Source organism: Aphidius gifuensis, linkage group LG6 (assembly GCF_014905175.1).
Source record: "Aphidius gifuensis isolate YNYX2018 linkage group LG6, ASM1490517v1, whole genome shotgun sequence".
Lineage (NCBI taxonomy): Eukaryota > Metazoa > Arthropoda > Insecta > Hymenoptera > Braconidae > Aphidius > Aphidius gifuensis.
Window position 1 is genome coordinate 2287275 of NC_057793.1, and position 17492 is coordinate 2304766.

Genomic DNA, 17492 nt, shown 5'->3' on the forward strand with positions numbered 1-17492 from the left:
TCAATTGAATGTATATCTCAAAAATGAATTTAAAACATATTTTTTTTAACAATATATTATTTTAAATAAAAATATAAAAATTAATTGTAATTGACTAAAATTTACAAAAAAAAAAAAAAAATTATTTTTCGTAAGATTTTAATTTACTATTTATAAAACTAAAATAAATAGAATTTTTTTTTCATTTCAATATTGTTTTTATTGATTCAATAAAATATATTGTAGTAGTATTAATAAAAAATTCAATTGTCAATGTCATTTATGACCATGAAGTAAATAAAATTAACTAAACATATAATTAAATAAAATAAGCTCAATTGTTAATTTGTTTATTGTCTTAAATAAAATTAAAATAAAAAAGAAAAAAAATATTAAGAATACACATTTGAATGATAAAAAGTTTACGCAATTTTTCATATATTTATAATTTTTTTTTGTTCAATTTAAACAATAGTTATGGATTAAAATTTAAATAGACTTTTAGAAAATTTATTTATAGTACAATGTGACTATATACAATTGATGATGTATATAGTTAATTACATAATTAATTAATTAGAAAGCTTGATGTTATAATTTATAAGAAAAACGTAAATTTTACCTCTAAAATTTAGACAATTTGTGTAGAAATATTGTTAAACTATAACCGCCGATTCAAAACCCTTGAAAGTCTCCGAAGCTATAAGGTAACAGCTGCCTCTCGTATAGCACCCGCCAGCAGTTTCAATTTTATATGTTTGTATGGGTGTCTGGGCAATATAATTATCATTATAACATATATAAATTATCCTTTTGAGTATAAGTTATTGCTACAAAAATTTATATATTCTCCTCCCTAAAAGAGGTCAAACTGTTTGCCATATATTCACAAGACTTTTCTTGGAGGAAAAAAAATTTTTACTTTTAAATTCAACTATACTTTGACTTAGACATAATTAAAGCAACCTAAAATTTCTCAATTTATTTTTTTCATACATATTGTATATATCCTTTAGTCAATTATCAAAAAAAAAATATATAATGATTCAATTTTTATCCAGCAATTATTAGATAAAAATTTTTGAAAAATTAGTTTGTAAAATTCCATTTGAATTACTTTTTTTTTTTTTAGTGTTTCGTTTGCCTAAATATAAATTTTTTTTTTTCACTGTTTTTTTGAGTTTTGAGTTTGGAATTCCGAAGCGGATTTATTTCGCATTGATGTGAGCTGGTATATATATACGTGGACAATAAAAAAGCATGAAAAACATGAAGGACGAATGCTTGGGGCGTATTTTAGTGTGAGTTCCTTTATACCTTTATTTTTTTTATTTTTTATTTTTAAATGTATATTTTTTTTCCCTCTCAATATCACTATTTTACAATATACATTTCTTTTTACCTTAGCTACTTCATGGATTGTGTCCTTTATCCATATATTCAGACTCAAAACGAGCTCTCTCAAGATCTTGGAAATTTTATACCTAGCCTTCTTTCTATTCACTAAAATTCCCTCATCCCTGAAAGAGGATTTTTTTTTTTTTCTGGTAATGTAACTTTGGAATAACCGAAGTGTATTTATTCTTGACAAATTTTTTCATTGACTCAATTTTAAAGTATATTCAAATGCTTCCAAAATTTATTTTACTAAATATATTTTTGATGATTCAATAAATGTATCTTCAAAGAAAAATACTTCATTCAAATTATGGAAATTTTTTTAAAATAGAAAACAAACTGACCTAAGTCAATTCAGCTACATTGTTTAGGTTTTTCCGGTTTTATTTTTATTGTCATGCAACTGTTGAACGAAACATAACTCCAAAAATAAAACAAATTTTTTTTGATTTTTTTACATTTTACTAATTTAAATAGTCAAATAGTAAATAAAAAAAAAATAGTTTTCTATTTGTTTTATGAATTTTTCGTATGGAAAATAATATTGTATTTGTATTTTTCAAAAAATTTTAAATTCGACGCCAATGGTTGTGTCTGAAGCTCGTAATTCTAGTCGGGGTTGTCGGTTATTTGAAAAGGAAGGGAAGCCATGATTTCTCCCACCAAAAACACCATCATAACTCACACAAATACTTGTAATATTTATGTGCATGAATTTTGTTTAAATATATATATTAAATTTGAAATTCTAAAATAAATAGATTAATTAAATTGTATATATTATTCACTTGGTATTTCATATCATGTTGATATTATGATACGTTTGTTGCTTTCAGCTGTTCATAGACTCGACATTTTATCATTCATAAATAAATATATCATTTTTTTTTTTATTTCATCAAAATACTGTTATGTTATGATTCTTGTTTTAGAGAAAAAAAATATATTTTATTTTTATAGTATTGTATAAATATCAAGCCATAATAAAACAAAGAGAAATATTTTTAAAATAGAAAAATCAGAAAATATCTAAATTGATAGTTGGATCCTAGACGTTACAGGTAAAAAATTTCAACTAATTTTTTTTGCAACTGGTCGGTTAAAATGTGGACTTGATTTTGTCCTAAATTTTGTTGATTAATCTTTAAAAATAATAATAAAAAATTAATAATTCCTATTTAATATCAATTTTTACTTTTTGCAATTTTTTTTTTTTTTCTAATTGTTGATTATTAATTGTAATTTTTCATTATTAATTATCAAAATTTATCATAAAAATAAGTTGACATTCTTACAAAATTTATGGAAAAAAAATTAGGCGAAAATGTTCAACCATAAACGTAGAATTAAATTATCAGTTTTTTCGTTTTTTCTTCTTGGAGATATCATGTTTTTTCTATGTTGCAGTTACTCACCAAGTGAAAATCTCTTCGTAAAATTTATTAAAAAATTATTCATATATATTTGTAATTTGAAGTTCGATATACTTCCATGTAAATTTATAAAAAAAAAAAATTACCCATAAATTTAATATCATATAAATTAAAAAACAAAAAAAAAAGTTGTTCATGAAATAGTGGCTGGATTTTGTGGGGCTTAACATCAGGTAGTAGAAACTTTCGTTCATGTGCTATTTACTTTATTCATTGTCAAGATAATATAGCATATAAATGTATATCAAATTTAACAAAGGGGGTAACTTTGGCAATATATTGTTTACCACCCAGTTATACAATGTGGCAACCCTTGGGTTGTATCACATAAAACAAGACACGGACCAATCTGATATGCGGCAAACATTAACGAGATAAACAATAAACTACTCCAAAATATTAACAGTCAAAAAAAAAAAAATCCAACAAAATTTCTACAAAAAATTTTGAAAATTAATTACAATAATTGACTCGTAAAATCACAGATAAAAATTACATCAAGATTATTTTTTTTCAAATAAAATAAAAAAATAATCAACAATTTGAAAAGAATTAAATTAAATAAAAAAAATAAGAATAATAACTTAATAAAAATTAAAGTTTAAAAAAAAAAATAATTAATATATGCATGATTATTATGATAATAATTATAAATATTATATTTATTATTATTACAATGTATAACAAAGCAAGAAGAATAAAGAGAATAAAAAATTCGTTTAGCTTGTGTGGGCAGATGAGATCGACGAACTGTCTGTATCTCTCTCTCTCTTGTATTATTCTCGAAACAACTTCAATTGCCGCGTCCATTCGCCCGTTGTATTGTTGTCGCTCTCGTACACTTGTGTGTTCTCATGCGCGTCAGCAGTACGCATATTTACAGGGAATAGAGTGAGACATCTCGGCTAGTACGCTCGAGTCGAATAAAGATGAAAATATAAAAAAAAGAGAGAGAGAGAGAGTACCAACCGGCACACGGCTCTAACCCCCGCCCCGCTGCAAATATACGGGGAATAGAATAGGAAGAGAGAAGCGGTCAGTCACGTAGCAGCGCTCGAGCCGTGAAGAACAAATACGACTAAAAACGAGCAGTTTAAAAACGACTTATATTAAAAAAAAAAAAAAAAAAAAAAACATAATATTAATATCCAATTATCTATCAAAAACTTGATCAATAATATCCGTTTGAAAAAATAACTGTAGCAATTGTTTTATCAATTTTATTCATTTTTTTCTGGTAAAAAAAAAAAAAAAAAATATAACCAACAATTTGTTCACGTGTTTTGAATCGGATAACTTGACTCATTTTTCAACATCATCGTCATCAACATCATCACGTGGCTTGAGACATTTTTATAATTAATAAAAGTGAGCAGTGTTATTTATTTATTGGTTTATTTTTTTTTTTTTTGTTCATCTTGTCATCGTTGTGGTGTGGATTTTAATGAGCTGTTGGAAAACGCTCTTGACCCTTAGCCGGGTTGCTTGTGTGTGAGATTTTGAGACGCGCCGGCGGCATCTAACCTACAACCTTCAAGAAAAACCATTACTTTTTTAATTTTTTTTTCTCTAATTTTTGCTGGAAAATTTAATACACAAGATATTTAATCGAGAGTTTTACTCTTTTTTTTGACGAGACAAAAGATTTTTTTTTTTGAGTAATTTGTGTGAGTCATTTGTATCAACTTTGAGAAGATAATTAAATATTGTTTTTTCAAAAGTGTAGACAAATATTTACTAGTGATTTTTATTTTTTTTTCAAATATAAATTCGTTAAATTGTGAAATTTAAAATTAATTTATAAAAAAAAGAATTATCGCGTTTATTTTTTTCTTTGTGTGATATGTGCAACTGGAAACGAGTTTGAAGAAGAATTTTTTTTGATAACACTGAAGGATTATTCTCGATTATACGGTGAGTGTTGTTAATTAATTTTTTTTTTTTGTTTAAATAATAATACTACTGGCTATTATTATTATTAAATTAATAATATTTTTGGAATTTATTTTGTCATATTTCAAGTCTTGTGTTATCATTATTATCATTTTTTTATTTTTTTATCAAAAATGAGTAATCCGATTTTGACGGTTCCATTCTTTAGATTTCTGTGGTTAATTATCCTTTGTTTGAGACCACGTGTTTCCGGTTAAATTACCATGGAATTAACCACTCATTTTTTTTTTTTTTGTGTGCGTGTGTGGGTTTAGTTTGTCACATGTTTTAACGTACAAAAAAAAAAAAAAATAATCATCAAAAATATTATCAATTAATTTACTATCAAAGAGTAAATATAAATTTTTGATAATTAATTATTTTTTTTATATTAACACCACGTGTTTTGCTGGAAAAAAAATAATAATTTTCTTTTGAAAAATGAGTGAAATATAAAACCATTAAACAAATACATCAACAAACGTGTTTATACCTGTTGAAAAAAAGAATAGAATTTTGTCTGCTGTTAATGGAAATTTACCATAAAATTTTTTTCTTTGATAGTTTCTTTTGTTAAAATATTTAAACTACGCAGTTGTGTCATATCTAGCGTACGGAATCGATACCCACTGAGATATCAAGCTTTAACAGGTCTTGCTTCAATTCTGCTTTACAAATAAAATAAAAAAAAAAAAAAAAAAATGACAAGTTAAGCTGTATTATACTCCAAGACGTCCAACTGATACAGAGAAAGTGAGTTGACTCATTGCACTCTTGTTGGCCAGAGTGAGAACAATTTTTTTTTTTTATTCTTCTCAGTAAATATCCTCTTCATTTATTTATTTCATTTCATCTACTCCTAGTTTACTTAGTTTTTTGAGTTTTGGAACGATCGTTTTTTTTTTTTTTTAACTCAAGGGTAGAGCAGCTGGTGGAAGAAAGAAAAAAGCAATTTTTTTTGCTGTTCTTTGCCTGTACTTTGTGTGCGATTCAGTTGGCGAGTTGAATTGGGACATTGCTTTGTCCAAAAATTTTATATAACAGCCGGTGCTATATGTCGAATGGGGTAAAATAAATAATTATTATATGTAACCGATGGTACTCGAGAGGAAATTAAATTTGTACAAATTTTCATAACTCGCTTATTTTTAGCCTGAAACTCTGAGTATATAAACAAATTTAAAATAAATATTTCCTGTCTTTTTATGATTAAATTAATTGCAACAAAATTAAACAACATTATTTTATAAATAGACTTGATATATTTTTAAACTTAATAAATTATTTACAAAAAGTACAATTGTAAATTGTTGACGTGTGGTATTTTTCAAGAAGGCAAAAAATACTAATTAAACGTTTTACCATTAACCAAGATGTACTTAAAATTAAATTATAAACATTGTTAAATTATTTTATCGTTATTTCAACATTTTAACAAATACAAAAGCTCAACATATTAAATATACAAAAAAATTATTTTCTCTTATTACATTTACAAATATTTAATTTGAAATAAAAAAAAAACCCACACAAATTATTATCCAACTTGAAATATGAAAAATTTTCCATATTGACCTTCATTATTTGTCCTTGAATAAGATAAAAATAATAATGACGTAATTTTTTTATTTTTTTATTATCTATTCTTTCACTCAATAGTGAAAGTTGATGGTTATGCAATTCAAACAAAATGCTGTCATGATTTATTTCTTTTTAGTATCGTCAATTTTTTTTTCCATCAATAATTTTATTATTTAAATTAAAAAAAAACAACGTGGGAGTAGATTTAAAATTATACATTATTTGTTGATTAACATGGTTAAATAATTGAGATAAAAATAATTTTAAAAAATGCACTTGAATATTTTAAACTTTTATTGTTTTTAAAATTTTTTTTTATTTTGGAGTAAGTAAATGCATTCGAGATGTGTTGTACCATTTTAATCTGACATGAAATTTATATATGTATTATGCTTCTCATCATATTATTCATGGTGAAAATATTAACTTGACACTTGAGTGGGAGAATAATATTATTCTTTGTAGCCGAGGTCTAATACAACCCAGCCAATCGTTAAAAACTTACCGAAACGCAGACGCTTCCGTTCGAGGATCTTTCTTTCTTCCTTCTTTTCTTGATTTCTTTTCTCTTTATTTTATCTCGTCAAGGCCATCTAACCAGGCCTCAAACCGCTCTGTTCGCCTGGTATTTCTTTCGTCTTTCCAAATCGTCCAAAACGAGACATTCCAACCATCGTAAAAATGTTCAATTTTTTTTTTTTATTATTTTACGTTTTTCAAGACGAATTAAAATGGCTACAGTCAAGTATATGATTAATTTTTAAAACGAGATATTTTTTTTTTTTTATTATTTTCACCGGTTTGCTTGCTGTAAAAAAAAATATTTGTCAATAATAATTTATAACTTTGTTTTATCAATAATTGATATTCAGTATTTCCCTTTTTTTTTACAATAAAATAACCTGATTTATTTTTCTATATACATCAACGTGAATAGCTCTCTTAATTTACAATTTTTTTCATTAAATTATTCAATAAAAAAAAAAAGGTTTTCACGTAATTAATAAACCATTTTCTTTTCATGATAATGAGTCAATGAAAATATTAAATTTTTCTTGAATTAAATTGATACAAGTTTTTTATTTTCACGAAAGATTATTATTCTTGGAGTCGATGTATACTTTCCAACTTTTTTCTCAGACAATGATTACACAATTGCACATTAACGATGTAATGTTATTTTCTGGCTACATATAAATATATCGAGATATCACGCAACGATACGGCTCGTTCCTCGTGGACCAACATTTTGCTGAGGAAAATTGCGGAAGGATTTACTTGTTCCTTTCTAAAATGATATAAAAAAAATAAACACACACATTTATTCCTTCAAAAATATATATATATAATACACACTTTCAAAATATAAAACAAAGAAAATAATAATAATAATAATAATCTATTTATAATCGGTCATGCAGAGTTTAAATAATGATACTGAACATCTGCTTTCCCTTTCGCTCGCGAGTTATTCACTGAGCACTGGAAAAACCATAAGGTTTATTTTTTTTATAGTTTTAAATATGTATTTTATTTATTAATTTTTTTTAGGAGTTGTGTAATCAAGTTATTTTGAGATGTAATTTTATTCATGTATCGTTGATCATATTTATTTGAGAAAGTTGATTTTTTTTTTTTAAATTATTTGAAATAGTTTTTTTAATTTTATATTCATTGGAATGAAATTATGCTATCATTGAAAAAATATTCCTGGTGAATCATTAGACTAGAATCTTATGAATACAAGATTATTTTTAATATTTTTTGTGATTTTTTTTTCTAGCTAGTTTACTGCTTCACAGTCTCGTTTTTTTTATAAACTTTTTTATTTTATTTTATTTATTACTTAAACGTGCTCTTGGAGGATTTTTTTTTTTTTTTTTTTTTTTGATATTTATAGATTAAAAATGATTTTTTAGAGAATTTAATTTGAGTGGATTCTTTGATATGTTGATAATGTAAAAAAAAAAGGAGCAGAATTAACAGAAACTTGAAATAAAAATGTTATCTTATTTTATTTTTTTCTCTTTGAATATTAAATTTAAAACGTCATCAAAAAATTATGTGATATTCTATTCAATTTGCATTTTAAAACTCACATTATCAAATCGTTGCAATTTTTTTTTATCATATTTTATTTATTTATTTGCAAAATCAATGTCAACGTATTATTTTAAACTTTCGAACGTTTTCTTGGTTTTTGAAAATATATACTAATTAGCTTACATAAACGAAGCTCCAAAAAAACCATCAAAAGAATTATCCATTAAAATTTCAATACACAATAATTTCAATTTTTTTTTCCTTCAAGTGAAAGGGGAACAACAAAATAAAAATAATAGTAAAATGAATTGCGTTAACAAAAAAAATTTTACAAGCGTCATAAATATATTAAAAATAAAATTTATATTTATTTATATTTTAATTAGAGTCTTGAATTAGTTTTGTCAACTCTTAATAAGATACTAACTACAAAAGTAAGCAAGAGAAAGAGAGTGATTGATTAATTCACGTTCTGTCGATATTTCAATTAAACCGTGAGAAACAAAGAAAGAAAAAAAAATAAAAAAAAAATAAAGAAACTAATGATAAAGCACAAAAGAGTTGACTGTACATAGTGGGAAAATGTTGGTAGACAAGTAGACGATACTAATCGACCATGTCTCGACACTCCAAGCTTGCATCTTGGTGAGAATAAAAAAACAACCAGTATATATTAATTCTGCACTTTTTTTTTTTATTTTCATATTTTATTTTTGCTAATTTTATTGCATCACAAATTGAAGAGAAAAATATAAATTCTCAGAAAGTAATATTAAATAATAATACAAAACAGTATGTCGATAAATTTTATCAGAAAATTTAATCTTATGTTTATTAGTTGAAAAAAAAAAATAGTTCTAGAAGTTTTTTTTTTTTTTTCTATTTATAATACTTGGTAAAAATAATTTTTTCTATTATTTTTATAAATTTATTAATATTTCTTGCAAGGTTACAAAAACCTTAATCTAAAAAAAAAAATAATTTAATCTAAAAAATGATAATTTAATTTTTTCTAAAACTATAATTATTATTTTTTAAAATTATCGATTAAATTAATTGAAATTAATTTACTTTAATGAAATTTAATTAGTATTATGACTTGTTATTTTTTTTTTAAATTTTAATTGTCGTTTTATTTTCTAAATCAATTTATTAATTTGTTTTTTAATTTGAGTCAATTGGTTTGTTTGTTAAATGTATATATATATATTTTTTTAAATATATTTGAGGACAAAAAGCAACACAGTGTTTGAAAATAATTCGACGCTGTTGCTCTATATAAAGTGCGCAATACACCCCTGACGTGTTTTGATACGATTCGTTGGATTTACTCGTCATCGTTGTCGCACAACATCAAAAAGATCGATATCTCGAGACAGTTCCAAGTGTGTTTGTAAGACCTGACGATGGTCTTTAACCTTATTTACTTAAACATTTAATATTAATAGAACAATATTTTTTATTTTTTACTATGTAACTGGGTCTTGTTAGAAATGTCGTGTTTGCATTAAAAAATTTATATTTAAATACATTTAAATACAACAAATTATTTTCACTATTATTTTATATAATTTCAAATTATGAGTCATAAATTATGACACAAAAAATATAATATTTATTTAATATTTTTTAATCAAAGTTTATATTAATAAACTACGAAATTTCTGAGCTTTTATATTTTTAAAACATTTTTTTTTTTACAATTTAAAATTATAATTCTGGTTATTATTTCAGTTTGTAGATTTTTGATTTATTGTTTGACAGTATAAATGGTTAATTTTAATATTTGCTGACGTACTCATTGCAGTTGAGTACCTCGAAATCAAATATAAACATGCCAGGTGCAGCAATATAAACGGACAATTACAACCGGATCCAGCTGCAATGCTATCATCGACTGTTGCAAGTCAACGATCAAATGTTTCTTCCTGTTTTTCAGTATAATTTTCTTTTTATCGCACTCTTTTTTTTTACTCATTTATCGCTGTTTTTTATTTATTTATTTTTTGTCCTCGTGCCAAAGCGGAAAACCGACACGCTACTTCATTATAAATTGTGACAAATTTATTCAATATACAATTATATATTCTCCATATTTTGATATCTCAATTTTTTCAACAAAAATGTTTTAATTTTTAAAAATAATTTTAATTCTATTAACAAAAGTGTTTTAATTAAATTTTTAATTTTAGTAAAATACAAAAATCTTTTTAAGCCGGTTCTTCTTTCGTGTGCAAAAAAAAAAAAAAAATTATTATTTTTAAATATTTACACAACGTTTGATATAAAAAACTGTGCGCACAATTTTTTTTTGACTATTAAATTTAAATTTTTGGGACACACCCGGGGCTATAACATGTACCAATTGCCTAACCATAATCTAACGGTATTTTTTATTTATTTTATGTGTCACTTTTTTAAACACAAGGAATATTAATAGATAATATTCTAGCATCAGAATTTCACCTTCCGGCCTTTCATAATTTTTAAGCTTTTTTTTTTTTATCCTATCCTCGGTATAATTTAAATACTTTCCTTTTTTTTTATTTCAAAAATGTACGTTAATATTTCAACAAATTTTTTTCGAATAATAACAATATGATAGTTAACATCGTAAATTTATTTTTTATTTATTTTATTTATGTCAACTTGTGATATCAAAGGAAGTGTTCATTTTTTTTTTTTTTTTTAAAGATATTTTATTCCACTGATAATAACTGGTCATTTTTATAATTTATAAAATAAAAATTATATAATTTTAGTAATATATAAATACATAATTAAAAATTCATTTAAATAAATTTATTTGTTAATAAATAAAATATTAAAAAAAAAAAAAAAATGCAAAGACGTCACTTCCTTGAACGTGCCGATGCAAGATGAAGCACAAATGATGAAAAAAATTAATGAAAAAAATTCCTCAGTATTATTTTTTATTTGTTAGCATTCTGGTTAATCTTTCTATTCAGAGCATTGAGTTGCTCTCTTTGAATTCAACGCTGATATATTTAAATAAAAAAAAAATAATTAAAAGCATCAAAGAATTATCAAAGATTTATCAAAGGAAAAAATAAAAATAAAAAAAATGAAGATCCAAGTTACAAGTGTGAATTACATAAAGATTTTTCTGTTCTTAGTCAGTGGTAAATAATATAATCGTCAAGTGTTATGTACATTGAGTTTGCAATTCAACTGGCGTTCAAAAGTATTTCCGGCTCAAAAAATTCTCCAACTTGTAATTCTCGCTAAATGTTTTTCAAATAAATAATTTTTTTCATTTTAATAAGTTAATGATACTTTCACATGAGGTTTTAATATCATCTATACCTATATCAATGTCAATAGACCAACGTATTATGGAGTCTTACAATTTTATTATTCATAGAAAAAAAAGATTTTACCATTATTATAATTCGACCTTGTGTTACATGTCAATGACCGTGAGAAGTATATTCTTCAAATATACACACATAATAGTTATGATTGTTGCTAAATAGTATATCTAATTTGTGAGTACATATTATTATTTCATTTTTCAATTATCAACTTTTTATATGATGAGTCGTGTACACCTGTATTTCTTTATATATTTTGTTCTTATTTGATAAAATACCTCATAAAGACAACAAAAAAATTCAACAAATTTGCAAGAAAATAAGGGTGGTGTATAAAGTCCACCTGCTTTTCTCTGTAGCCACTATATTCAACGAGTTAATTTTGTCTACATTTCCGCCTTGCGATGCCAGCTGCCAGCAAAAAATTTTTGTTATTTTATATGTATATTAACAAACTACCCACGCTTTATAACACCGTATCATAAAATTCTTAATTCTTGGAATAACTGACACTTCATCTCATACACACAATAATTTGTTTATTTATTTTTTTAATTCAATCTCATTGACGTTATTTATATAAATTTTTAAATATACAAATTATTTATTTATTTTTTTGATATTTAAACTTGACTGCAATTTTTTTCATTTGAAATCATTTGAATTAATTTTTGTTTAAATATATAAATCACTCTTATTTTGACAATTTTTTTGTTGTAAAAAAAGCAAGTTGAATCTACTTGGTTTCTTTTTTAGTAAACAACTATTATTCTTTACGACATTCACCCGCAAAAAAAAAAAAATGTCAACTTGATACTTTTTATGCATATATATTTTTTTTTTTTAAATGGTTTTTTAACATTTTTCTTCACTCCATTTCCTTTTATTTGCAATATTTTTTTATTATTTTATATACTTTTTAAAAATATCGCGAGAGTATTTGTAGTTATCTAGAGGGTGCAAAAGGTGAGGGAGGAAATCATAAAGGAAAAAAATGAAAAAAAGCTATGTAACTGATAAATTCACAGTCAACACAGCATCATCGGGTATTCAGGGCAGATTTAAACCCTCCAGCTTACATTTTTCGTTTCTTCGATATTTTTTTTTATTATTATTTATATTTATTTTTTTTTTTGTCACTCATTCTATTCAAACCACCCGGTCTTTTCACCCTCATACAAAAATGTTTTGCCATTTTTTTTTTTTTCTACTCTACTATCGATTTATCAGGACTAAACTCTCTTAAATTTTTTTTTTATATTTTAAAAAGTTTTTCGTGATTCACTTGGGAAAGTGATATATAACTTTTACGTATAAGCATTTTCCGGAAACAATATGTGTATACAAATAATTTTTTTATATTTTTCTGTTGTTTAAAAGGAAAATGAAATTTAAAAATAAAATTCTTGCTTAAAAAAAATAATGTTAAAGTATTTATGTATTGAAATTTAGTGTTTTTTAATTTTGTGTAGTTGATTCAATCCAGCAAAAAGTAAATAAAAAATTGCTACTGTTATCATGCCAATAGAAAAACTAAAATTTCCCTCAGTAAAAAATAAATATGAACGTCAAAACTCGACCGAGTTTTCATAGCACATAAATGGGTATTTGATGTTAAGTAACCTGTCGCATGGTGAATAGATAAAATATATAAAAAAATATAAAAAAAAAAAAAATGTTTTACGCGTGTGTTTAAATATATAAACAAGCTCGTGAGAGAGTTTACGAGTAAAATTTCCGGAGAAGATAAGAAAAGTATTTTAAACTTCGATATCTTGTATTATTCATTTTTTTATTATTACAAAATATTAAAGTTTTAAATTAAAACATTATCTTAAGTTTATTTATTTTTCATTATATTTTTAAATATTTAAATTACAAAAAATAATTATTATTTTATTAATCCAAAAATTTGTACTATTAATTTTTAATTTTTTTTCTTAAAAAGTTTATAATATTATTAGTTTTATTTTGTAATTTATTATTATTTTTTTTTTTCATAAAGAAAATTATAAACTCGAGGCAAGTTAATATGATATTTTATGTATTATTTTTATTTGCTTAAACTTTTTATACATACACATTTGCAGTTATGCAATTATCATCTTATTATAATTTTCCTCTGTGTGGAATAATCTTCATAGAACAATTTCATATTCAAGCCATAATCACAAACATGACGTAATTTCATGACTAGTTTTCTCTCATGTATTTTCCATTGACAACAAAACTAACTTATGTGTTTCTGACATTTCAAAGTTTTGTTTGTGGTATAAATTTTGTATTTTTTATTTAATTTTTTTGTACAACTCAAATGATATTATATTATAATTTTTCTTTATTATTTTATCAAGTACAAATATGATATTATGGCTTTAGAATATTTAGACAATACCCATAATTATTCTGCAAGTTATAGAAACAATTTTTAATTATTTTTTATTGTATTTAAAATACACCAGACATATTGCAATTTTGCAAATATTAGACGATAGTAATTTCAACGTATGAATGATACGTGAGCCAATGAAAATCATCAAACAATGAATAAAAAAATCTTCAGAATCAAGTGAAGCGAATATTGTTGTTCTTTTTATAACAGAGACTATTTCAATGATAATTTCCTGTTTTTAATTCCTTAACTGTGTTCTATAATTTCTTGTAAAATTTTTAAATAATACAAGCACACAATTGGTGGTAGTTTTGTATTTTTTTTTACTTCCGTTAACTATTACCTATTATTAGAAGACATTCACGTGTGTTTGTGTGTTACGAACAATTACAATTCCAACAATTTTTGTAATTGCACGTACACACACTGCCCTGTATATATTCTTTAACGCTTTTACTTTTTTTTTTTTCGTTTAAACTACAAAAATACTCGTTATTATAACCCTTTTATTTTTTTTTTTTTGTGTTTTATGAAACCATATATATTTCTTTTTCACCTTTTGTATATATTTTTTTTTCACTCCAAAAATAATGTAGCTTATTTTAAATTATTATATCCATTTTTTTCTGTTTTTTTTTTTTAAATGTATTTAATTAACTAACTGTTTATATTTAAAAAAAAAACAATAGTTGTATGGATTCAATGTATAATAAATAAAGTAATAAGTATCCATTACACCGGACGTCGTCTTATCATGGCTGGTCACTTTCGTTAAACGAGATATCGTGTTCTTTAAATCGATCGATTTAACACTAACAACAAAAGCATCTTCAATATATTTTTCTTTATATACCTCAATATTTTTTATTTTAAAAATAAATCTATTAAATGTGAAATAAATTTATTTTTATTTTTCATTATCAATTGAAGAGATTATAAATTTTCTAGTGAGTTCAAAGTAGATGTGCTATGTTGAGCTTAAAAAAAAAAAAAAAAATATTTTTGTCTGAGGATTGTATGAAAAGAAGGATGTATCTAGTGACGGTAAAATATATTTATCTGCACTATTATCTATCTTGGATACTGTCACAAATATACATTAAAATGATCAAGTATTTTGCGCATTGAAAAAGAGTACTATCAATTCTAATGGTATTCTTAGTTGATGCTGCATTAATTTGCCCTTTCACAGGTCTTCACTAATACAAGATCATTTTTCTAAATTTATCTTTACTCATTTTTCTCATTATCATTTACTGTCAACTTGAAAAATCATCATTTTCACAAATAATCTTGCTGAAATTTCTGCTGATATTGTGAAGCTTTTTTCACATTTTATTTTACTGAAATTTGTATATTTATTTGTACATAATGCATCGTTGAATATACTCACATGAAAAATAATAATAGTATAAATATTTGAATTTATTTTTAAGACACATTCTCATAAATAAATTAAGTTAATTACACTTATTTTGATTGCCATAGTAAAAACATAAAATTAGCTTTTCAATGAGATACACACAAAATTTATTATCTCAATTCGTTAATAAAATAATTCCAATTGTTTTTTTTTTTATTTATTTTTATTACTATTTGCTGTTCATGTTGGCTTTACGTGAATGTAATATATCTTTATTCAATGAATTAAATAATCTACTGTATTTTATTATCTCATTAAAATACTTATTTACTGTAATTTTTAAGAAAAACATTTAAATTAACACAGCTTATACTTGTCTTATCAGAATTTTAAATTTGTTATTTTTTTTAATTATTTTTTATTTCAAGGTGTAAATTGGAAGATTGCTTTATTTATCATTGCTGTAAATTTATAACAAACTCATTAGCAAGATTGTTGTAATTATTTTAAAAATTAATTAAATATCTCTTCATTTGTTATAAATTTATAACTTTTTTAAAATTTTATTTTTTGAATATATTTAAAATTATATTTTTGATTTATGTTAATTAAATGTGTTTTTATTTAAAAAATATAATCAAGTTTTTTAATTTTAATTTCAACATGTTTTAACTCTTTAAAAAAAAATTAAAAAACTAACATTAATATTTATTTGAATTTTTATTAAGTAGCTAATATACAAAATATTTAACTAAAAATATAAATTATTAAATCAAACAGCTGCAATGATAATTATCCTCTAATTCTGTGGTTATTAAATCGCCACATATATGTTTTAATTCAAGTAGATATTCATTGCAATTTAAAGCCTCAATAATAATTTTAAATGCCTTTTATAAATCAACCACTAATATATATTTTTTCTATTTTTATGTTACAGGTGAGTTTCAATTCTGGTCTAGACATCCTACAAGTATTTCTAATAAAACTACATTAAGGATAAGTTAAACAAAAAAAAAGTAATAAAAATATTCAGCTAAACTTTGTTAAATTAAGAGAAAAAAAATGAAATTATTTTTTTAAAGTTGCGCAAAGGTGAGTGGATAATCCACATCAGTACCAAGATAAATTTTCATCAATCATCGGATTAATTACAATCTAGTATTTAGCACTGTTATCACCAAAAACACGCGTTGCGTGTTAAAGTCAATGACGGAAGTTAATTCGTTTCTAAAAATTAAATATAAAATTATATTTTAACTAAGAATTATTAATCTCAGGTTATGACCTCAAACAGGTCAAGGCACTATTATTTATCCACGTTTTTTTTACACTATCCATCTCAGTAACTAACGCGGTTCTTTTATCACCTTTTATTTTATTTTTAAAAAAAATTTTTTAACTTTTTTATATATCATTTTTTAACGTGTCACTCGAGGGCGTTGCTATCGTCTCTATTTTAAACACGCTAGTTGCTGTTGACAACAACGATAGGGTAAAATAAAAAAAGTAACCGATTATTATTATGAGAGGGACATTGTCACTCTGTCTTATTTTAATGACAGGTTAATTAAAACAACTGTCTGGAAATATTTCCATCGATTTTAACAAATGACCTGAAATGATAAATATAATTTAAAAAAAAAATAAAAAATTATGAAAAGCATTAGACATGTATAGCTAAATAATTAATGACTTAAAATATTTTTTAATAAGATAAATCATAATGAAAAATAAAGATTAATTTTGATTGAAAAATATATTTATAAAAAAGTTTTATATATTGATTGATGGTTTGAGGTTTATGCTCAAATGAAACTAAATTAAATTTGAGGTATAAGAGCTTTGTCAAATCCTCCAGTTCTCAATAAAGTTTAATCCTTCAGGGTATATACATTGAAACTTGTTTAAATTTTGTAAATGTTTGCTGTCAAATGTGATATTATACTTTCAACATGAAAAAATATAAAAAACATTTAACTTGAAAAGTAATAATAAATAAATATAAAATTTTATCTCAAAATAAGTTTATTAGT

At 23.6% G+C, this 17492-nt stretch overlaps 1 protein-coding gene across 2 annotated transcripts in view; it reads left to right on the forward strand.

The window, feature by feature from the left end:
- Nucleotides 1-3844: 3844 nt before the first annotated feature.
- Nucleotides 3845-17492, forward strand: part of LOC122858781 (brain tumor protein-like) — a 35094-nt gene continuing 21446 nt past the window's right edge. Inside the window, exon 1 of one of the 2 annotated variants that reach the window (XM_044161918.1) lies at nt 3845-4724. The gene's annotated coding sequence lies outside the window, so the exon portion shown is untranslated. The remainder of the gene's footprint in view (nt 4725-17492) is intronic. The other variant, XM_044161919.1, reaches the window with a different exon arrangement.